Below are 24,400 nucleotides of genomic sequence, written 5' to 3' on the forward strand. Positions count from 1 at the left end.
CATGCCAGATCATAGATATATAGATTCTCTTTACCCTGCAGGGCTTGTCCTCTTAAAAAAGACATGACTTTCCTAGCAAAGGGATGACAGTAATTCACACATATCAGAATTTAGCACTTTCACAAGCAAGGTCAGATGCGTCAATAAGTTTGTAATTTCGTAATTTCTGTAAAATTCCCTCCTAAGGGTATGTAATATCAGTTTCCTGTCAAAAATATCTGGGTTTGGAAAGAACCGCATAAAGACCTATTTTAGTATCGAGGCAGGAACGGGTGGGGGAGATGTACCATGAAATGATACACGGAAGAGAATACAACCCTAATTGCAAAGCATCTCCTCCTTTCCCTTAGGGAGCTGACAGCCATATATTTTTCTGGCATTTGGTCTAAATCCCCTTCCCCTTCCTCCCCCTTCCCTTGCTGTCCTTCAGCTTCTCTAATGGTTCCACCCAGTGGTATTTGCACTCCAAATCCCCATAGAGTGTTTTTATCATCACCGCACCTCGTTACATGGAGCAAGGCGTTTGGCACTCTCCTTCCAGTTCCCCAGCAGCTGCTCTTGTCCATCATGGCACCTTCTTGGTTTGCATTCCAAAGCGCTCACGCACTGCCTTTGCCCTGAAGTGCTTGCCAAATGGGAGGGAAGCTCACAAGGCCTGCTCTTTTGACGACATTCCAGTTGAATGCAGCTCTTTGTTCTTCATTAAGGAGTTCTACCGATGTATCTTGGCAAGACTTGGTTGGCTTGGTCAATACCACTGGTGGAGCCCTTGCTATCACAGAGGTTATTCTGATTAGGCCAAAGGATTATGTAGCTTTAATGAGCCATTGCATGTAACAAACAGGACTGTTTCTCTCTCAGCGTTAAGGAAGAGAGTTGATGCGAATACCAGCTGGATGGCGCAGCTCTCACACTTGCTCTGGTTTCACTCTGTTATGATTTAGGATTAAGAGAACAGAGATCTGTATCAGATATTACTCATACGCTCCCCACCCTCTGTTTTCCACGTTTTGCTAACTGTTGATCTGATCTTTTTAAATTCAAAAATCAGCTCAGCTTTCCCCAACCTGGTGGTTGTAAAGGGAGTTTTAGTCTGACATATTTAGATAGCACCATGCTAGAGAAGGCTGGACTGGATCATTCAGGGAATCGTACTTCTCTCTCAATAACGGCTTCAAACATTTTGCCCTGTGTGGTCTTGTATATTTTCTGTCTCTAAATCCAAGATTCTTTAACAATCTCTAGGATGACTGTATTGGAAAAAGGGCAGAACATCAGTTGCTTTAAAAGCCACAAAAAGTTAACTACTGGTAGTAGGGAAACAGTTTCTCCTATCAAACACTGTGGTGACAGAGAAAGTGACTCTGCAGCTTCGAGGTTATATGCCAGAAGTTGATCACGTAAGATTTCTGGGGTTGCGCAAGTTGTCAAGAAACTTTTTTAAAACTCTGAAGTACTTCGTATAAATCCTCAGGACTACAGCGTTCACTTAAAAAAACAACAACACACAATCTTCCAGACTTCAGGTCATACAAAAGGTTTTAGACAATTTTAGACTGTTCCTGCATATCAGAATTATGGAAACAAACTTCTTCTTCTTCAAAATGTTAATATAATTTCCTATTTTATTTGCAGGTTCTGGTAATTCTTATCACAAACAAACAGAAACAAAATTCTCCTCCATCTCTAATCCAATCAGAGGGTGGCGTCAGTAAAGCTGCTGTCACCAGCTCTTTCAAAGGCAGCTGTAAATCCCCTTTCTCTATCAATTGTAATCTCATTATATTCTCTGATAGAAAAATAGAGATTCCTTTAGCTGGTCCTCAGCTGGGGATGAGCTTAAATCTTTTGAATGCTGACAATGCAGAGCCATCCTAATACTTATCCCATCTAGCATAATGCCAGACACTGCTGCTCTTTCTACACGACTGCGTAATCCGGCTTTGTTTTCTCCGAGCTGCCTCTGTGAAGCCAGAGATGGTGTTGGGATGACGGGTACGCACAATGTTTCAGTGACTGCATGGCAGCAATTACAGGTTTCCCCCTTCACCAGGGCTTGCTTCCTTTTAGCTGGCAGCCTCTGAGAAGATTTGGCATAATCTGCTCATGTTTTTGTATGCGCCTAATAATAATCATGTTGTGGAAGAGCTGGGGCCTCCAAACTGCAAAATATTGACACGACCTCAGGAAATTATACACATGGCTGCCAAAGTAAAGTTGTGCTCAATCAAAACACAGATCAGACAGCTTTGGTTCAAGTGAGGTAGGAAGTTGAAGCCTTGCCCCAAACCATTCTGGTTTAGGAATTTCTCCTCCATGTTTCCAAAACCCAACGTGTCTGAAGAAATCAGCCTGACAAAATACAGCAACATCCTGATAGGCTTCGAAGAGCTTCATGGTTCTTAGAGAGCAGCAAAAATAAGTGCACTGTTCTGTTCTTCCCTCCAACACCTTTCTAAGACCAAAATCAATATCACACAGTGTCTGAGGGCATGAAACTATTTATAGATAACTATATAAACTGTGTCAATAGTGAATACTGTAGTCCTTGAGCTAATTCTTGCCACCTCAGTTAGGGAGAGGCTGACCTTCTCCTGTGGTGTTGCTCCAGGAACACTGAAGCATAAAAGTGTCATATCCCAGAGGAAAATATTAGATGGAAATATGTCACAGTTGCCACATTGATGGTATGCTGGTACAAGACTCTATTTGGCCTAAGAGACTACCAGAATACATTCTCTCCCTTCCACAGCCCTGTTAGTCTTCAAGAACATATTTTCAAGGTGGGTACCTGGGCTGATCTGTGGGAGCAAAAACAAACAGAGCCATGTAGTATCGTTTCAGGCTAACAAATTTTGTTTGGCCTATTTTGTTGTGGATCTGAACAAACCTCTTCAGATCAATGCATCAGACAGACATATAGAACAAAGAGGAGGGTAGGAAGGTGAAATATAATGGAAATAAAAGAGGTCCAGTATGGTAATGGTCACTCAATGGCTATTAACAGTCAGTCCTTGAGGATAAGAGAGAGATCTTAATGGATCTTAAAAGGAATGTATAAATGGGCAACAAGTATAAATAAACATAGATAAGCAATTAATGCAGTTTTGGGTTAATTTATGTTGTTTAAATGTACAGTAGTTGGGTATTTTTTTATTACTGTTTTAATTTATTTCTTACTTTTGTTTCTTATATTGTAGTTTACTTCTGTTTGTAATGCCATCCAGAGTTGTGGCTTGGCTCTAGATGGGTGGGGTAGAAATTCAAGAAAATGAATGAATGAATGAATGAATGAATGAATGAATGAATGAATGAATGAATCAATCAATCAATCAATCAATCAATCAATCAATCAATCAATCAATCAGTGAAACAAAATATTAATTCTGATTGTGGGGGGTGGGAGAGAATTCTAGTTGCCAGACTGGGAGTGAATAAAATAAGGTTTATGGTACCTCTATAAGACACTGAAATCCAAACTCAAAGACAACAATGACTGTGGTGGGTTTGGGATGGGCAGTAGCTTCTTGTGCTGGCACAACTGCTCTTGGGCTGTCAGACCTTGGATCTACCAGCACAATTGCTGTGCTGGCTGGGATCAGCAGGCAGAAGCGTTGTTGAAGGCCATACTTATATCCAAAATACAAGTTCACAGCCAAAGAACTCTCCTGTAACCGATTGCAAAAAATGTTTACGCAGACAGATGAATACTCAACTGCTGCAAATTCTATAGGGTATGCATTATTAAAAGAGGACCTATTGAAGGGGGAATGCTGCCTTACAACTGGAAGTTTCCACTTCTGCAATGTTGCATCTGTGTGCAGTAAATATTAGTATACCAGACATAACATTGTAGAAGTGGTGATGGCTGTTCAGGGGAGACGCCTGTCACAGAGGAGCCAAAAAAGAAAACCTGGCAGAGAAGGGAAGGAGCGGAGCTGCAGAGTTGCATCAGATCCAAACCCTTCTCAACTCAGAATCACAGACACTGAACAATTTTGTGCTATGAAATAAATTCTTATTTATGGTGACACTTGCTAAGTTTTCCTAGATATAAAGTACACAGAAGTGGTTCTCCAGTCCTTTTTTTTTATGGATGCTTATATGATGGAAACGTCTAGCTTCCAAGCAATATAAATCTGTTTCCTCTCTTCGCCATCTTGCTCAAGGCTAGAAAGGCTGGCCCTTCCTGCTAGAGTCACTGCAGTAGTCTCATTGACATCCCTCAGCTTGGTTGAGTTTGGATTCACCACAGCCTGAGTTGTCTTTGTGTAAACTCAGTGAGCCCTCAGTCATCTTGTCTAGTTGGGATCGCACTGAGGGTCCTAAGGCTGCTGAGGGTCCTAAGCATGAAGGGTGTGAAAAGGTATAATGTGAAAATGTTTTTCTTACTCAATATCTGGGCATTAAAGGCAGGATATGGAAATAATACATTAAAATTAATCTGTAATCTGTTGTTTTAAATGGCTAGTTATTTTTAATCAATTCATAAAATTCATGAATTTAAAATTCATGCTATTCAACTGCAAACCACCATGAAACACCACTTCAATATTTCACATAATGTACTGTCACTAATAAAATTCTATTCTGATAGTCGGTCAGTAATGAGAATTAGAAAGTTCTGCATGTTCCAAAAATAGCTTGAAAAATATGTATTTAATTTCCTTTTAGCCCTGGACCCAACAAACAACATTTGTTACCACCCACCAGCACCTAAGCAGAGTGAATATTGTCAGCCTTTTCTCTGAAAATTTGTCTTAGGGTCCTTCATATCTGTAATTTGGGATAAGCAGGGGGATTGACTTGAAGGCCTTATAGGCCCCTTGCAACTCCATTATTTTATGATTCTGTAAGAATATCTGATCCACTTGCAAATTTCTATGCTTGTCAAATAATGAAATGACTAACTGCTTTATAATTACTCATTATTATCATTCCATAAATAGAGTAACTATCTTTTTCAAAAACAGCTTGTGTGCTTGATATTTCAAAACAGCTTGAATATAGTAGCAATGTCCCATAAAAGAATTAGCATTTCTCATTAATGCCTGGTGTGAGACTGGCATTAATTGAAGCTCCATCAGCACCTAACATGATACCAAATGCTCATGATACATACTTGGCTTACGAGCAAATTTACTTTAACTTTGTTTTCCAAGTTGGAAATACTGTTTCAGCTAGGCTGGGAGACTCAGGCCTTTATTGACATGTGTTCTGCAACCTGTTTTTGCTCTGTCATCACCAATGTATTGCTGGATGGAATACTGCAGCCCACATCCCATGTTATTCCAGCTCTAATTGTTCTGTCTACCTATTTATTTGCAATATAGGTAATTATAGTAAGGATGGGAGAACTTTAAGGATTCACTTTCTCCAAAAAGGTGTGCTCCTCTAGGTACAGATCTATCCCACAGAATGAAATTAGGTCGAGTTTACAAAGATTACAGTGTTGAGCTTTCCTGGAGATTTGTTGTTCGATTAATTTCAATAGATACATATTTCTCTTTAAAGCAGCTAACAATCATAAAAATAAAGAGCTAATAGCAAAATAGCAAAAGGAACAGATTTTTGCTCACAGTCACATAGACTAGAGGAGTTTCCTTTTTCTGGGAAACTGAGGTGAGGAGGCGGGATTGGATATAGCAGTGGCCATTCCCTCCTGCTGGCACCACCGAATACAAGCCACACTGATTAAATAAATTAGTAAAAATTATTAAAAGCAGCTACAGATAATCCACCATGAATCATACTTATGCTGCATTCATCACAGTTAGGAGACGCAATAAAACCAAGGAAGTTATTGTTTTAAATAAATAATAAAGCTTATTGTACTGAATATAGGAAAAAAATCTTGGACAAAATCCAAGATGGCAAATTTTAATGATAAATAAAAGCCTTGATCCAAGAGAATATAATGTAACCGGCAGTCTGTACTTTCAACAAAAGTCTGCAGTGGAAATCTGGGATTATATGACAGAGACTATGGAGATAACAAAGAGGAATATGATGGTATATATTCTTTTCACAGCTTTTCAGTTTGTACTCTTTGGAAAAACACTTGCTGATTTAAATTATGGTAACAGTTTATATGAGGATGATAAATGATGGCAATATTTATTTATTTATTTATCTCTTGTTATATTACATGCATAATTTAACTTAGCTATAACTTCTTTTGGCAAAGGAATTAATTATTATTATTTACTACCATGGTCTGAGAAGAGTGGTGATAATAGTAGCCAAAAGTTGCACAGGTTAACCCATGTGTGATATCCTGCTGTGTAATTCCACCTGTGCAACTGGAATGACATCAGCAGCTGCAGCAGGCAGCTAATGAAAGAGTTTGTTGTTTTTTCAATTTTGGGGTGCATGCATGTGTACCCTTGTGTGCATTTCAACAATCAATAAAGGAAATCTTTAATTAGTGGTAGTCTGCCTCAAGAACAGGATATTGACCATTACATGTTTGGCCCAAATCGTTCTGGATATAGGATTACACCAGTGTGGATGAAATTGCTTAAATCATGCTGATGAATTGTCACTAATTAACATGCTGAACAACTGATTGGTTCAACATTGGGAAAGGAGTACGACAAGGCTGTATATTGTCCCCCAGCTTATTTAACTTATATGCAGAATACATCATGCGGAAGGCTGGACTGGAGGAATCCCAAACTGGAATTAAGATTGCCGGAAGAAACATCAACAACCTCCGATATGCAGATGATACCACTCTGATGGCAGAAAGTGAGGAGGAATTAAAGAACCTTGTAATGAGGGTGAAAGAAGAGAGTGCAAAAAATGGTCTGAAACTCAACATCGAAAAAACTAACATCATGGCCACTGGTCCCATCACCTCCGGGGAAATAGAAGGGGAAAATATGGAGGCAGTGACAGATTATACCTTCTTGGGCTCCATGATTACTGCAGATGGAGACAGCAGCCACGAAATTAAAAGACCCCTGCTTCTTGGGAGGAAAGCGATGACAAATCTTGACAGCATCTTAAAAAGCAGAGACATCACCTTGTCAACAAAAGTCTGAATAGTCAAAGCTATGGTTTTTCCCGTCGTGATGTATGGAAGTGAGAGCTGGACCATAAAGAAAGCAGACCGCCGAAGAATTGATGCTTTTGAATTGTGGTGTTGGAGGAGGCTCTTGAGAGTCCCCTGGACTGCAACGGGAACAAACCTATCAATTCTAAAGGAAATCAACCCTGAGTGCTCACTGGAAGGACAGATCCTGAATCTGAGGCTCCAATACTTTGGCCATCTCATGAGAAGAGAAGACTCCTTGGAAAAAACCTTGATGTTGGGAAAGTGTGACGGCAAGAGGAGAAGGGGACGACCGAGGATGAGATGGCTGGACAGTGTCTGCGAAGCAACCAACATGAATTTGACACAACTCCGGGAGGCAGTGGAAGATAGGAGGGCCTGGTGTGCTCTGGTCCATGGGGTTACGAAGAGTCGGACACGACTAAACGACTAAACTACTACTACGCTGCTTGCAGTGCATGAGACTAGGAACATGAACAACCAGTCCTTTGCAGCAATTTGCCACCACAGTTTACACAATTACACTTACATATGGGTTTTGACCGTTGTATTATATAGGAAGACACCGGGTTTGCCTCAGGCTCACAATTTACGCTGGATAGCAGAAAATGTTTCCTAATGCAAAAACAGATAGGCAGTGGAATATATATTCTGGAATTTCCTTTCCTGAAAAACTTTGACAGGAATAAATAAGTACATACCAAATACAATTTGACTGAGGAAAATCCAACTTCCAGGTGATTGAAACAGACTATGAGTAATAGGACTTCAAGCTCTACAATTCTATGATTGCTATCATGGCGATCATCTTACAGGCTTTATTCCAGTTAAAGTACCTCCTGGATTATCCATTTCTTCCTCAGTTTATAGATGAGAGGCACTATGGCAAACATACTAACATTCCTGTGTACTGCGTATGAATCATAGAGCTATCATTACTTTAACATCTGTACAGGGTCAAAGCTAGTAACTTCTTTCCAGACTTTTCAGCCCTTTTATTTTTAAATCCTTTCACCTCTTTCCTGCTTTCTAACTGAAATCTGAGTTTTCCTGTTTTATCACCCAAGTCAACATCTGTGATGTGACACAGGTAAATTTTGGTAACAGCTAGCCCTTCCTGTTTTGCTTAATGTTTAAACTGTTTATGAGTTAGAGTCACATGGTTCCTCACCCTAATAGTCCAAATATTCCATAAAGCATGGGAGCAACATCAAGTGCCTCTTGTGAAGAAGGTATTCTGAAGAAAATCCATAAAGCCAATTAAGAAAAACATAGTCTTTGGCTTTTTCTCCTATAGCAACAATCTGTGTTTTTTAGGCCTTTGTAGAATCTGGAATATCAGTCCTAAAGAACAGGAATAGAAGTCAAGGCAATTCTATTTAAGGATGGGAGACTTCATTATCGCAGAAGAAAGCTGGCTGTTTTAAGTACTAGATGCAGCCAGTTAAGCCTGCTAACTGACTCCAATTTCAGGGGAGCTCTAAATCTATCCCAGGTTTTAACCTGCACTTTACTGGAGCCATCTACATTGCTGAACCCTATCCCAAAATACCGCAAAGGCCTTTAAAAATACTTTTTGAGGAGATGCCTAAGCACTGTTCTGTAAAATAAGAGCTGCAATTTCCCCATGTTGTCTACTGACACCTTGTCTATATGTGAATGCTTCTTCCCCTCCTCACATTTCAACACTGGCCTCTTTTCAGAAGCTCAAAAGAGAATTCCTAGAGTAACTCCCATGTCCAGGGAGGTGTGGAATTTTTCAAGTCAGCAAAATACATGGGGAGGGGGCCGTGGCGTGGCCCCTACCTACCGTTCAGAATTTCTCACTTCTGCTGTGGAGGGAGAATGAAGCAGGGTCGAAACGGCAAAGACAGAGTTTGGAAATGTTCCTTCATCCAGCATGGAGAAGTTGTCTGTTACTTTTTAAAAATAACTTCTGGAGGTGGTAGTTACAGTTATGGATACTAGTAAACAAGCAGTCCCGGTAAACAAGTTTTCTGTCACCAGGACTGTAATGTAAGGAAAAGCAGTAAATTACTCTGAAATAAGCTGTTATTCTTTGCTCTTACTGTCTTACCCAAACAAACCATTCCCTTCTTGTTCTCTATCAGCCACAGAACAAGGATATCCTCTGTGTTTAAGTCTACGGTGGGGGCTCCAGTTCAGGAATCAGAGCCAAACCAAACAGTAATCTGTCTAATATGAGCAGAACATTGGCTGATTGTAATTAATGTCTTCCTGACCCATCACACACATAGACATGTTTCTATCTGCAAAACTAATATCCCATGCAAAATGCTGTGAAAACCTCCATTAACAACTTGAAATTTTTTTGGCAGAGGCAGAAACAAAACAAAACAACCTCTTTGGGGGCAACTGCTGGTGCAGTCTAAATAGAGTTCCTTGAAGTAAGGAGGAGAAGCGATTTGTCCCCAGCTACTGCTCAGAAACCTGGTTTTATCATCTTATTTTAATTCACAATATTCAACTTCAAGGGAGCGGGATCAGTATTTCACTTGTTTCAATAAATTTTGCATTTTACATTTGGCTGTCCTCAGTACATGAAGAGAAAGTCTCTGTTTGCATGGCTTCCCCACAGGGCTCCTGATAATATTTTAATCCTCTGATTTGGACAGCTGCTTGGGGGATTTAATATTGTACGTTCTTCACAGAAGCAAGTTTTGAGGCTGCCCTTTTACTGTGATTTTGCTTCTGCATGTTCATTCACTGACAATGCTTGAATTTTCATTTTGGTTCCTTTTGAAATAGCAGCAAATTTCCATCTTTCTTCCATCAATACTAATGAACAGTACTGTATATAAAATATATAAAGTATATAAAAATCTGTTCTGCATTTAGAAACTACTAAAACTGTTAATTGCTTCTCCGAGTAACTTGTCTACAACGCAGCCAACAGTAATAAGGATCTGTATACGGCCTGCTCCAGCACTTTAGGTTACATTCATTTAAGGGACAAATTAAAACAACTTGCAACAAATGCTTTTTAAAAAAATGCTTTAGCTGTATTTTGCCACTGTGCTTGCCTCCCAAGAGGGATTAGTTATTTATTTGTGTTACCATATGCATGCCAATCTTCCCTCCCCTTTGTCCTCAAAATAACCCTACTCAATGAGTAATTGCGAAAAGGCCATTGCTAGTGATTGAATACATACTCCCAGGACACACATACACACCGCTGCAGCAAATAGGTCCAGCAGTGGCCCTGCTGATTAGGGAACTCTAGGATTTATAGTTCTGAAAAGGAATTTTTCAAAATGCTGAGGAGGTAATTGCAGTGGGAAGCATTATTCAGCTTCTTGAGACTACCTCCCCATTTTACTGCCCCCACACCCAGTTTTTAATGGTTTATGGAATGTATCACTGACGGTGATTGTTGGTCAAGACAAAACAAGGTGATTTGTCCCTCTACCCTTTCAGGGGTAGGCTGAGTGGCCATCTGACTATTTGGGCAGCAATCCTGCTAAAGCCTAGGCTGCTTGTATTGTTTCACAACTGAGTAGATCTCTTGCAGCCCAATCCCAGTGCACATTTATTTAGGAAAGCCTCAAGGATCTTAGCAGGATATATTTCCGGAGAAGTGTGCATAACAGTGCAGTCTTAGATGGTTCTACTCAAAGTTTTTATAGCCCTAAATACTTTCCAGGTTTTCAGTTTAAGCAGGTTCTGGGATCCAAACAGCTGGGTCATCGTAAAGTAGGAGAGGGAAACAATCTGATTTGGCCCTGCAAAGGGCCCAGACAAGTGCCCTTCCTTCTCCAAACCCGACTCCCTGAGATCTCCCTCATCTCCTGATAAAGATTTGGGGAGGGGATAATACACATGCCATCTCTGATCAGAAATGGGAGATTACAGCTGGGTTTCACCTTTCCTGCATTACTCTGTCTCCCAGCTCAGAAGGCAGAAGCAGATGGGGGAAATCCTACCCTTAATTCCCATCCCTAATCAGAGGTAATAAAAGGAGCTTTCACCTGTCTTGCATTCTCCTTAACTGCAAAAAGCATTAGAAGCCTCCCAGATCTGAGCACAAGGGCAGAACTAAGGTCAGACCTTAGATAGCTCTTCAAGTACCAGTGATTCTGCTCCTTTCTTGCCCTGCAACACCCGCTCAGTTGGCTCTCCCCAACGTAACATGGAAAGTTAGGAAACCCTGCTGAAGATGAGAGGCTGTGGACTGGGAGATACAGGAGGACGTACCTTCTAAGAGCAGACATTTCCTATCCATGCAGGGCAGATGGGGGATCCAGCCCAGTGATTCTGTGGCAGGACACATGCTAAAAGTATTCTCGTTTTAATTTATTCCCCCCCCACCTCACCCTCTTGCACTCTGCCATCTGTGTCTATGAGTACATCACGTTTCCTGTATAATCAGTGTCCTACCAATTAGAATAAATTACTGTTTCATTACTGTTAACTAGGCTATTAAAATGCCATTCATGTCTCATGTGACAAAGCAACTACGCCTGCACTCTCCCGTTCTCGAGGAGTCTCGTCTAATTTCAGAATGTTGATGGAGGAGCTAATTTAGCTAGCACAATTGCTGGCATTTTGTGCATTAAAAGATTTTAGCGCAGTTGTCGACAAGTCAGTTCCACCCTGGAGACAGCCTTTTTAAAATGGCAGAAGAAGAGGCAGAACCAATGTGGTTTGGTAGCAAGACAGCCTCACAGCGAGGCAGCTCCAAAGCAGCATAATTACACAGGTCTTTAAGAGATTTGTCAGATAAGCGGGGGGTGGGGGGGTGGAGAGCAGACCCACCGCTGGCCATAGCAGCTATGGTGGAGCATTGCAGCCTTTCTTTGACTGACCTCTGATCCCAAATCCATCCCTTTTATTATGTTTTTCCATACGGCAATGTGCCACTACCGTGTTCCCCCGAAAAGAAGACAGGATCTTATATTAATTTTTTTTCTCCAAAAAGCGAATTAGGGCTTATTTTTTCATGTACAACAATCTACATTTATTCAAATACAATCAGGTCATCTTCTGGTTGCTGCACAATGGTGGAGGGCGGGGTTCCACTTAACTGGGGCTTATTTTGGGGGCAGGGCTTATATTACGATGTATCCTGAAAAATCAGAGTAGGGCTTATTTTCAGGTTAGCTCTTATTTTCAGGGAAACTGGGTATTAAACCTTAGGTTGCAGCATTACAGATTTTTATCTAGCTATAAAAGTCGAAAAGAAAGAGACAGTATGTATTTGTTTCTATTTTTTAATGATTTAAAATGTTTTTACCACACCTTTCTCCTTAAAAAAGAACACAAGGTGGCTTATATGATTAAAAACACAGTGTTAAAATCTAAAAACAGTTGATTATGCAAATATTTTACAAGAATTAATAATATTATGCTAAAATTGTTAGGTAAGAACATTACTATACACAGATTCAAAAACAACAAAATTCAAACAAAATACAACCCTTCCTGTCTTAAAACCTGCCCTAGATAGTCAGTATTTAAGTATTTAAGTAACAATGAGTATACAATACTTAAAGGATCAATGAATATAATACCAGGAAAAAGGTAAACAAAAGAAACACCAAAGCACATTCAAAGTAGCAAGGTAAAACAAACCATTAAAAATCCCCAGTTAGGTAGCCAGTCACTGAGGAAAAGCTTGCCTGAAGAGAAAGGTCTTTGCCTGCTTGTAGAACAGCAGCCAAAGCGGGGCAAGCCTAGCCTCCTGTGGGAGGAAGTTCCAGAGGCTGAGAGCAGCAAAAGAGAAAGACTCTCCCATATCCCCACCAAGTGCACCTGTGGGTCCAAAAGAAATGTCTTCTCTGATGACCTGAACACCCAAGGAGGCTCATAAAGAGAGATGCAGTGTTTTAAAACATGGTATTTGGTCATATGCGAAACTGACCTCCTATTGGGACACAAGGTCTACAGAAAACCCACCCGCACAGACTGGTACCTACACAAAAACTCCAACCACCACCCACAACAAAAAAGAGGCATAATAAAAACATTGGTAGACCATGCAAATCGGAACTGTGAAGTTCAATTTCTCAGCACCGAACTCAGCCATCTGAATTGGGCCCTACAGGCGAATGGTTACTCCAAAAATGAAATCAAAAGAGCCATCAAACCAAGAAAACAACACCGAACTGAAGAAGATAAACAGTCACCCACAAATAAAGTATTTCTGCCATATATCAAAGGGGTCATGGACTGCATGGGGAAACTTTTAAAAAAACACAACCTACAAACAGTATCCAGGCCCACCACAAAAATACAACAAATGTTACATTCAGCAAAGGACAAAAGGGACCGCCTCACCACTGCAGAAGTATACCGGATACCTTGCAGCTGTGGCCAGGTATATATTGGAATCACAAAACGCAGCATTCACACCAGAATCAAAGAACATGAGAGACACTGCAGACTAAAACAACTGGAAAAATCGGCAGTAGCTGAACATGCCCTAAAACAAGCTGGACATGAAATTCTATTTCAAAATACTGAAATATTGGACAACACCAGCAATAATTATGATAGACTGCACAAGGAAGCCATTGAAATCCACAAACACCAGCAGAGCTGGTGGAGTTTAAAACTCAAGAAAGCCTGGCTCGCATCACTGAAAAATACAGCTTGCAAAAGGTCAGCAAACTCTACCCAGACACAAGGACTGGTGATCACTGCACACAAAAGACCAGTTAACGACACCCATCAATCACTGTGATAGATTATCTCTCCCCCCTTATCACAACCCACAACAAAAACACGCTGATCACCATAATCACCAAGTCTCCTGAAAAGGACAAAAGCTGATCCCACAGCTATAAATACTCATCTATCCAACAAACTGCACCAGAGCACAGACAGAGTTCTGACTCCTGTCCTCTGAAGATGCCGGCCACAGAAACTGGTGAAACATTAGGAAGAAAAAATTTAAGAACACAGCCAAACAGCCTGGAAACCCCACAACAACCATCAGATCCTGGCCGTGAAAGCCTTTGAGAATACATGGTATTATATGTTGCTTTAGGAAAGCAAACTACATGACACCTGAGAATTATTAGCTGTGTTTGCTGTTAATGTCTCAGAATCTGTGTTCTTTATTAAAAACAGAATTAGAAATTGGTTTGTTGCAGAATGCCCTAATTGTTCCAAGAATGGTTATATATTTTGAGATTAAAAGATCAAAATTCACATACAGAAGAAAAACATTTATTAACAGCTATTTTAAAAAGCTGGTGCATTTCAGGTCAATAATATCTTCAGACCAGTCTCAAAGGGGTTAAAGAAATGAGTATAGATAAATTTCTGTTGAGTCTCCAAAACAACTTACTGGCAACTAACCATACATACAATTTGAGATAAATGCAGTAATTTACAGCCTAATTATCACCTACACATTACCTTTTCTTTCATCCCAATCTTAACTTGCCCTAGCAAATCACAATTACTGTATAAAACTCTTTGCTTTTAATATAATGTGTCTGGAGAAAACTTCAGAAAATTGTTTGTAGTATTTCCTAACTCAGGGATGGGCAAAAAATACACACCACGAAGACAATTTAAATGGTAGTATTTCTTTGCTAAAGTGAATTCACATTTCATGCTGCTGAAAATATTTTGTTTTGTAACAAGCACTACCGTGCATGTAAATACACTATAATACACAGAAGTTTCTGCAGTATAACACATTTATATTTCAGCTGCTAAAGTTTCTTTATTTGTGAACAGGATTGCAGTCATGCTTATCTTAATAAATTGGATATGATACTGTGAGCTCATGCTCTTTCGGTATGTATGTGAGGAAAAGGGAGTGAATCCATATTTGTCATGATAACTTCCTACATTAAACATTTAACACTCCACAATGGCCGGGGGGTGGGGAGGCTTTTCATAACACAGTCATATGATCCACAGCAGTATAAAAGATGCTACTTTGTGGGTAGAAACTCACTTTTATGTTTTTGGTGGCACTAGGCCCAGGATATAATAAAACATGACTCTCTATCACACTTTGTTTAAGTAACAACCATCCTCAGATGGTGAACTGTAAATGGTCTGACCAGGCAGATGTTGTGGTTGGGAAATACAGACAAGCTGCCAAACCTTCTGGATGCAAAATCCCTAATCCAAACCAAAGGCTTAAAATAGAACGTATCTCTGTGAATAAGCTTCCTCTATGGTGGGAGGTGGGTGTTATTCTTAAGCCGCATCATCAAATAAGTGTGTATTTAGTATATGAACTATGTTAGGTGGACTTTCAAAAACAACAACAACAGTGAGACTCATGGATACCACTGCCTAAGAATATGATGAATGAAACTCTTCAGAGATGAACACAAATGAAAAGGACACTGTTAAGTTCAAACATATGAGCCTATGTGCCAGGAGAAGAATATCTATTTATGTCATTTCCTTAGCGGGCTACAAATTGTGCAGGTGTTGGCTACACAGAGTGTGTAGCCAACACCTGCACCAGAAGAATCTCTATGTATTGGGAGTAGCTTTTGCCTCTTTGCTTCCCCCAATGATTTAACAACTGTATCCCAGCCCGTGCACACAAACCTTGGGTAGGAGAGTGAGTACCCTGTCAGTTTCAGAGGCTACACAAAGCATGACTCAGGGGTTCAGGGTATTACAGGGTAATTTCTGGTGACCCCTACATGATGTGATAGAGCAGTGCAAACTGTACCTGGATAGAAGAGGATTGTGAAGAAGAACCTAACATTTAATGTAGGAAGGAAACTTGTACTGTACTTCATATAAAGGAAGAAAAGTGACATTTCCTATCATTGTTATTTCCTGCACAATGGCCCTTAAGTGGAACATCTGGCATGACAGAGCCGAGGGTTGGTGCTGGGCATAGAAGAATGGTACTTGCTTCAAGATCGTAAGTGGGTGCCATGATCTCCTCTTGCTAGTGCTCACATATTTAGACATGCTACAGTGCATGCAGAGTAGCAGGGATGGGGGAAGACAACAAGAGCAGGAAGGTAGGAAATGAGACAAAAGGCAACAGTGCTACCTCATCTTGCTAAGGATTTGGTATTACTCATTTGCAGTTGTACAATAAATAGCTGCTGTATATTAACTTAATGATGCCCTTGAGTGACACCTGTCCTCTCAGTCGATGACTTTTCCTTGCTTTGCAGAGAGCATTACCTCCTCAAACGGGCAAGATGCACCTTGCCCTATCTCACAACTTTTAACATTTCATAGCCAACTGAAGGTCAACTTCTATGTGACTTTGTGTGAATTTCACATCCATGTGAACTGTGAAACTGCCGTTTATAATTCTATTTGAACCAAAGGCTTGCTCAGATGGGCAATTTGAAGTACATTGTTTTGTCTTTCCTATCCCAACTATTCATGTATGGTAATGGTGTTTTGTGTTCAGGTAATGGTGTGACCTAACTCTGGGAGGCAGTGGAAGATAGGAGGGCCTGGCGTGCTCTGGTCCATGGGGTCACGAAGAGTCGGACACGACTAAATGAACGAACGGTGTTTTGTGTTCACTGTGACCGTGCTTGAAGTAATTTATTCTGGTGCTCCTGTCCACACAGGGAACTCATACTCCCTTCCTCCTCCTCCTCTACCAATTTCCCAACTCAGTCCTTCACCCTTTTCACCCCCCTCACCTTGCCCACCAACCCTCTCATCCCTGCCATGCTGCTAAAGTTACTCCAAACAAGTTTAAAGAAACATAATTTGTGTACTACTTCTTGTTATGTGGTACTAAAATCTTTTTTTTTAATTACACATTGGTACTAAATATATTGAGTTTGACACTATGATTCATGCTATACTCATAAAATACTTTTAATTAAAAATACAAAATATGTATTGGCCTTCAGATTGATGGGAGGCAAGAGAAGCAATGAAGTTTACATCACTGGAGATGTCACGTTCTGTGATCTGAAGACATGCCCATCAAAGGTCACACAGAAATGGATACATTTGATTACGCCATACTTTACCAGAATAAAACAAAGCACAAGGTACTACACAAAAACAAAACAGAATAAAACATGCCAGGCTGAACAAATAGAATGGGAAAGTCATGAAGAAAAGATTGACCACGATTCATATATGTTTCATATGTTGTCTAGATAGCAATGAAAATAGAAGATACGTTTGCAAGTCTTCGGGTGTGAGACCTGAGTCCCATGCCTTGAGTCTGAGTCTCCAGTGGGCCTGGAAGGAAAGCTGGACTGGTACATGCACAAGACAGTGGAGCCATCCCCTGCCTCTGCGCATATGGCAGCCTATCAGCTGGGCAGCGGGTGCATGGGTGGAGGCAGCAGCCAGCTCCTGAAAGAGAAGTCAAGCCTGCTGTCTCTGACGATGGAGGTGGCGGTGGTGGTGACAGAAGCGGGTAGGAAGGCCCATCCCTAATAGGGATTCAACAACTCGACTCAGAAAAATGGGTTTGAGTCACGAGTTGAATCCAAGTCTTTCAAGAAATCCCACCCCAAGTCAAGTCCAAGTCAAGTCACCAGTGCAACTTAAGTTGGAATTGACAGCAAGTCGTGAGTTGCCATCCTTGGAAAATAGTGATATAATCCATGCAGAATCTAGAACTTCAAGGACAACAAATGCCAGTCTGGATGAACCCTCGGTGAAATTTTAGTTCACTGAGGGAAAAGAATGACACATGTAACAATGCAATAGTAACTGAATAAAATGCTACAATCTCAAAAAGTATTGTACAAATCAGTCCTAACTACTCAAGACCATCCTGAAGTGAAGATTCCTTTATACCTGTGTTACAGTATCATAAGGAAACTGCAGAATTATATGTCTTTCTTCCTTACTTTTTAATCAGTTGTTTATTCATGCATCACACAGTTAGTGTTAAGGGTAGCACAAGGAAAGGCTGAAGGAAGAGGCTAAAAGTTAAAAACAACTAAATTTTCTTTCACATGTTCTGAAAGCATTGCTGATGCTCACAAACCACTGAATATTTGAACCTGAATTTCTTGTTTTTCCACGCTATGTCTAAACAGGAAAAGACTATATTTCCCGTTCAGTTCTTGAGGACTGTGTCATTCTACCTTACGGAATGTTACCAAAGACTGTTACTAACAGATACAGTAAAACAATAACTCATCTGGAAGGAAGGAAGGACTGTGAACAGCTAATTGACCTTTTTACATAAAATAAGTCACTTATGAGCCCATAAAGCACTTCATGCATTTTAAGAAACCAAAAATTCTTTCCTAAGTTATTAGATTGGTCTCAATCAGTGAAAACAGGACCTCCTAGAGCCCAGTATGAAACTTTAGCAATCATAAGACAAGACAGAGATTTAGTGACGAGGCACAGTTCTTCTGGAGTTCTACTCACCAGCTATGTTTTTATGTACTATACAGGTCCCCCCATATCTGTGGGGGATAAATTCCACTATCTACTGCAGATGCCTGAAGCCAGTTAGCAGCAAACTCTATATATAACATACAAGAATGTGGGACAAAAGCCACAAGACTCATCCTCTTGTATACTGTATATAGGGCTGCAGTAAATTGTGGATAACTGAAACTATGGGCATCAATGCTGCAGATACGGGGAAGATATTTGTACTCCTAAATCACAAGGCTCCATTAATCCAACTTCTTTACACCTGAATCCAACACAGGCTGGCACAAGTGCAATACAGATCCATTTCTGTGCATGGTCTAGAGGTGTGATAAATTCCCCCTTTTGTTGTATTTGCGAAGGCTTTCACGGCTGGGATGTAATGGTTGTTGTGGGTTTTTTGTGCTCTTTGGCCGTGTTCTGAAAGTTGTTCTTCCTAACGTTTTGCCACACAATCAGCTTTAGTGAAACACCATAACAGTCGCATCAGAATGTTCTCCCTACACCTTAACATCTTCTATCCTATGAGCTGAGTATACTGATGAGACTATCCTTAACTGCAGCCATAAAATGTTAATAAAACTATAATACTCCCAGCATGGTGAAAGGAAAGCTGATCAATAGTTATGAGTCAAAGTGTCAATTTATACAGGGTCAATTAATAACACATAGGATGTGAATTTCTTTCTAAGAGAATCCTGGTAGGAGTGTTTCTCTCTCCCTGGCTGAAACCCTGTTGTCTAGCATAGTAAGTCATACTAGAGTTAGGCCCATTGAATCAGTGGGGATTTGGTGAATCAACTCCTTTATAAGTTCCATTGACTCTTGCTACAATTTAAATCAATAGAGCTTGCGGACTTAACTCACCAAATCCCAGATGATTCAATGGGCCTATTCTAGTGTAACTTACTATGCTAAAGCAAAGCAAAAGCAAAAGCAAAGTGTGCTGCTTATATACCGCCCCATAGCGCTTCAAGCACTCTCTGGGCGGTATACAAGTTAATTATGCAGGCTACACATTGCCCCCCCCCAGCAAGCTGGGTACTCATTTTAGCGATCTCGAAAGGATAGAAGGCTGAGTCAACCTTGAGCCAGGTCGTGAGCACAGTTTTGGTTGCAGTACAGCGGTTTAACCACTGTGCCAAGAGGCTCCTAAACAACAAGATTTTTAGCCACTGTGTTCGTAGCTGAGAATGCCCAAACATGGGGATTTGGGCTGATGAGAAGTAGTCATCCTGGTCTCCCTGTGATCACTGAGGGACAGTGTACGGTATGTCCTTTTTGCACAGGTCAGATGTATTCACGGAGCAGATCTGACTCACACATAGTTTAGATATATACAAGGAGCAACAGGCCTGCTTCCTGCTTACATTGCCCCACCAACCAGTGTAACATACATAGCTTGTGCTGTGAAGTTCACAAAGGCCTTCCTAGACAATCCCTTTTCACACAATACATGCACTTTGCCTTCTCTGTTTTTGTGAGGGACTGAGATTCAGTGGCAAGCCATATGTCTTAAAGGAAGTTCAGCCCCAGAGACATCCAGCTGAGGTGCTGCCAGTGAAAATAAAACTTGCTAAACCTTTATTATCTGGCTTGGAAGTAACAAGTTACGATACCATACCCTGTAACTTTTTTCCCCTCTGAGAAGTAAATGCAGAATATCAAATGCACATTTCAAAAGTAAGGCAATGATCAGGAATGAAACTACATTACTGGTATAATGAGTAATGGTTTCTAGATACTTTTAAAAGCCTTTTACAGAGGTATCTTGGCAGTTCTTTAAAAAAGTTTCATGTTGTCTTAGCAATCTTAAAGGGTTTTTTTTTAGGTAACAGAAAAGTAACAAACACAATGAGTTTAACAAGGATATTTTTACAATGTGGGTGTAAACCCCTGCTTCTGTGGGCATCTGGGAGTAGAACTAAGCCTTTTTTTTTTTTTTTTTTTTTGCAAAATGGTGAATTTTTAAATTACAAAGTTCTGGAGCAGCCTAGAGACTGCAAAAAAGAAACAAACATAGTGTTTGGGAAGATGATTTTCACTTTATCACTCAGCCACCCATCAGTTTTGAAGAGTCCGCGATGATCTAGTGCAGGGATGGTGCAATACTTTTCCCTGTTAAAGGCAAAGAACAAGGGGATGTTGTTACGTGCCTTCCAGTCACCTCTGAATTATGGTGACCCTTCGAATGAATTACCTCCAAAAAGTCCTATTGTTAACAGCCCCACTCAGCTCTTGCAAACTCCAGGCAGTGGTATTGGTGTCCAGCCCAATGCAGAGACTGGTTGGATTGACAGCTGAATCTCACTTTGGCACTGATGATGACACAACACCTCCTTAGAGACAACAGGGTAGCATAGCAGATACAAGACAAGCCTCCTGTGAACCACACATCTACTTTTCACCAGCACTTTCCACCTGCTGTCTCTAACACTAAGCTGTCTCACTTTGCCTAATGGTAGGGCTGGTCCTTCTCCAAAGCAGATTTTCAGGGGGCATGAAAAATTGAGGTAGAAGAGGAGAATCAGTGACCATGTCTGCTCCTATGCAAACAGCATAAGGTATTTATTAGAACAGACGTTGGAGGAAAAGACACTGTCCTGTCTTCAGAAGCCCTTTCCTGGATCCATTGAATAAGCAGGCCAGTGGATGTGCAACGAAATAAGACATCAATCTGTCAAATAGTAACATTCAGAAAGAAAATTTGGGGATAACATTCTATTTTTAATGCACCTGGACAGTATCTTAAAAGTTAGTTTCATCTAGTGAGTTTAAAGCATAACAGATTGAAATGCATCTGCAAATGTTGTCAATTTGTACGGAGGCTTAACCAAGCCTTATGCTCTTTTTTGATTTCATTGTAAGTTCATAGTAACAAAGTATCCAGGGAAATTTTTGTTGTACTAATTACCTATACCTACTGAATATGCTTCACAACTTGAGCTAGGCACAGAAGTATCACAGCCTATGCCTCTTGCATTCCATAACCCTTTACTTTTTTCAGTAGAAACCAACTTACATATCACCAACAATTAGATACAGCTTTTTCCAAAATAATTATATTAGTTTTCAAAGCTGCTGGAAGCCTTTTTGTTTTTTTGTTTGGCAATAATGTCCCATAAGATAACAAAGCATATTAAAAAGTTGGCATGTACAAAGTCAAATCTGAGGGAACATAAAAAATACAGACTGTAAACACACCCTGAGATCCTTTTCATATCTTTTTGTGGCCAAATTGTTACTGAAATACTGTATTGCTTTTAAAGCTGGGCTATCAGTGCATTTGGTATAAGGGCAACTACTCACCTCATAATGCTTTTAAGATCACACAGCACCACCTGGAGGATAAGAATGAAAATACCATTCTCTAGTGTTGACAAATTTTAATTAGAGAACCAGTTCAGGGCTAGGTGAATACAATATAGTTTATTAATTAAAGAAAAACTACACGGGTCTTCCTTTGACCAGTCACTTACTGTTTACTTCACATTAAGAAAGTAATCTTATTAAAATATATATTTTTAACATGAATCTTACATTTTTTCAGCCTTCCATTTCATAAATGACAGTGATCACATACAATCAAAATTACTGAGCTACCAAATGTCAATCACCTCCAAGCAAAATAGTCCTATCCTCGTGTTAGAAAACATTCAGAGGCAGGTTCAATGTTCCTTCATGTAATCAGAGAATATACAGTGAATATAGCACACAATACAATTAAGTAAATACACATGGCATAAGTGCAATTAATAGGCATTAGTTCTACTGATAGTCCCAGATGGAGTACTGTAGTTTCACTGAATGAACTGAGGAGTGGGGAACATGGAAGGAGGACCACGACTCTATTCGGACAACCTTTGGGCAATGTCAACTCTATTAACTGATCTTTCCACTCCAGAAACACCACTAGATTAGTTCTAACACAAACAATAACAGCTAAGGAATGATAAGTCAATCCTTATGTAAATTGCATCAATTCACTCTAGTTGTGACTACCTACTGGATTCAGTTCTTTATCAAAATGTGTCATAATTGAGAAAACTGCTAAGAACTTTCAGTGACCTAGGCTGTGGTCACACCAGCAACCCCTGTGTTTTCTCATATCTTTTACTCCCTGAGCAGTCACATGTTGTGGTCACAATCATGATTACAGTACAGTGGTGCCTCACATAACGATGTTAATTGGTTCCAAACAAAACATCGTTATGTGAAAACATCGTTATGTGAAGCACCATTTCCCATAGGAATGCATTGGAAACCGGTTAATCCGTTCCAATAGGAACGGATTATCCGGTTTTTTCCCTCCCCCCGTGGCTTGGATCTGACCCACGGCGGCTAACTCAGCCATGGCTTGACTCCCTAGAGTCCGGCCATGGCTGGGGTAGCCGTCGTGGCTCGGATCCAAGCCGCGGGGGGAGGGTGGTGGGATTGGAATGCCTTTCAGGCATCCCGGGCTTGGATCCCACCCGCCGCCGGTTAGGGTAACCGGCGGTGGGTGGGATCCAAACCCGGGATGCCTGAAAGGCATCCCAAGCCCACCACCCTCTCAGCCTGCCCCCACAGCTTGGATCCAAGCCGTGGGGGGTCGCTGGGAGCGGACACCCCCCCACCCTGCAGCCGCCGCTTGAAGCCTCCCCGCGCTGCTTTCCCCAGCCATTCTCGGACGTCCAGGCGTCCGAGAACGGCTCGGGTAGGCGGCCCGGGCAGGCTTCAAGCGGCGGCTGCAGGGTGGGGGGGTGTCCGGAAGGTTTCCAGGCTTTCACCTGGAAACCTTCCGGATACCCCCCCCTTGTCCCCGCTGCTGGTAGCCTGCCCGGGCCGCCTACCCCAGCCGTTCTCGGACGTCCAGGCGTCCGAGAACAGCTCGGGTAGGCAGCCTGGGCAGGCTTCAAGCGGCGGCTGCAGGGTGGGGGGGTGTCCGGAAGGTTTCCAGGCTTTCACCTGGAAACCTTCCAGATACCCCCCCTTCTGTCCCCGCTGCTGGTAGCCTGCCCGGGCCGCCTACCCCAGCCGTTCTCGGACGTCCAGGCGTCCGAGAACGGCTCGGGTAGGCGGCCCGGGCAGGCTACCAGCTGGGGCTGGCTGACGCTTCGGAGGAGCCGCGGGGAGAGGCCTCCCCGCGGCCCCTCCGAAGCGCCGGCCAGCCGGCCGGCATTCTCGGGGCAGGCGCTTCGGAGCAGCCGTGGGAGAGGTCTCCCTGCGGCCGCTCCAAAGCGCCCGCCCGGAGAATGCCTGCAGGCTGGTCGGCGATTCAGAGCGGCTGCGGGGAGACCTCTCCCGTGGCCCCTCCGAAGCGCCGGCCAGCCGGCCGGCATTCTGGGGGCAGGCGCTTCGGAGCAGCCGCGGGAGAGGTCTCCCCGCGGCCGCTCCAAAGCGCCCGCCCGGAGAATGCCTGCAGGCTGGCCGGCGATTCAGAGCGGCTGCGGGGAGACCTCTCCCGCGGCCCCTCCGAAGCGCCGGCCAGCCGGCCGGCATTCTGGGGGCAGGCGCTCCGGAGCAGCCGCGGGAGAGGTCTCCCCGCGGCCGCTCCAAAGCGCCCGCCCGGAGAATGCCTGCAGGCTGGTCGGCGATTCAGAGCGGCTGCGGGGAGACCTCTCCCGCGGCCCCTCCGAAGCGCCGGCCAGTCGGCCGGCATTCTGGGGGCAGGCGCTTCGGAGCAGCCGCGGGAGAGGTCTCCCCGCGGCCGCTCCAAAGCGCCCGCCCGGAGAATGCCTGCAGGCTGGCCGGCGATTCAGAGCGGCTGCGGGGAGACCTCTCCCGTGGCCCCTCCGAAGCGCCGGCCAGCCGGCCGGCATTCTGGGGGCAGGCGCTTCGGAGCAGCCGCGGGAGAGGTCTCCCCGCGGCCGCTCCAAAGCGCCCGCCCGGAGAATGCCTGCAGGCTGGCCGGCGATTCAGAGCGGCTGCGGGGAGACCTCTCCCGCGGCCCCTCCGAAGCGCCGGCCAGCCGGCCGGCATTCTGGGGGCAGGCGCTTCGGAGCAGCCGCGGGAGAGGTCTCCCTGCGG

General features: G+C 42.5%; 1 protein-coding gene and 1 long non-coding RNA gene across 2 annotated transcripts in view; both read right to left on the bottom strand.

Annotated features, from left to right (window-relative positions):
* LOC144585798 (uncharacterized) overlaps nucleotides 1-24,400 on the bottom strand; it is a 338,116-nt gene that overhangs the window by 266,538 nt on the left and 47,178 nt on the right. The gene's annotated exons all lie outside the window — the stretch shown is intronic.
* TLR5 (toll like receptor 5) overlaps nucleotides 1-24,400 on the bottom strand; it is an 83,433-nt gene that overhangs the window by 23,603 nt on the left and 35,430 nt on the right. The window lies entirely within an intron of this gene.

The sequence above is a fragment of the Pogona vitticeps genome, chromosome 1 (genome assembly GCF_051106095.1).
Source record: "Pogona vitticeps strain Pit_001003342236 chromosome 1, PviZW2.1, whole genome shotgun sequence".
Taxonomy (NCBI): domain Eukaryota; kingdom Metazoa; phylum Chordata; class Lepidosauria; order Squamata; family Agamidae; genus Pogona; species Pogona vitticeps.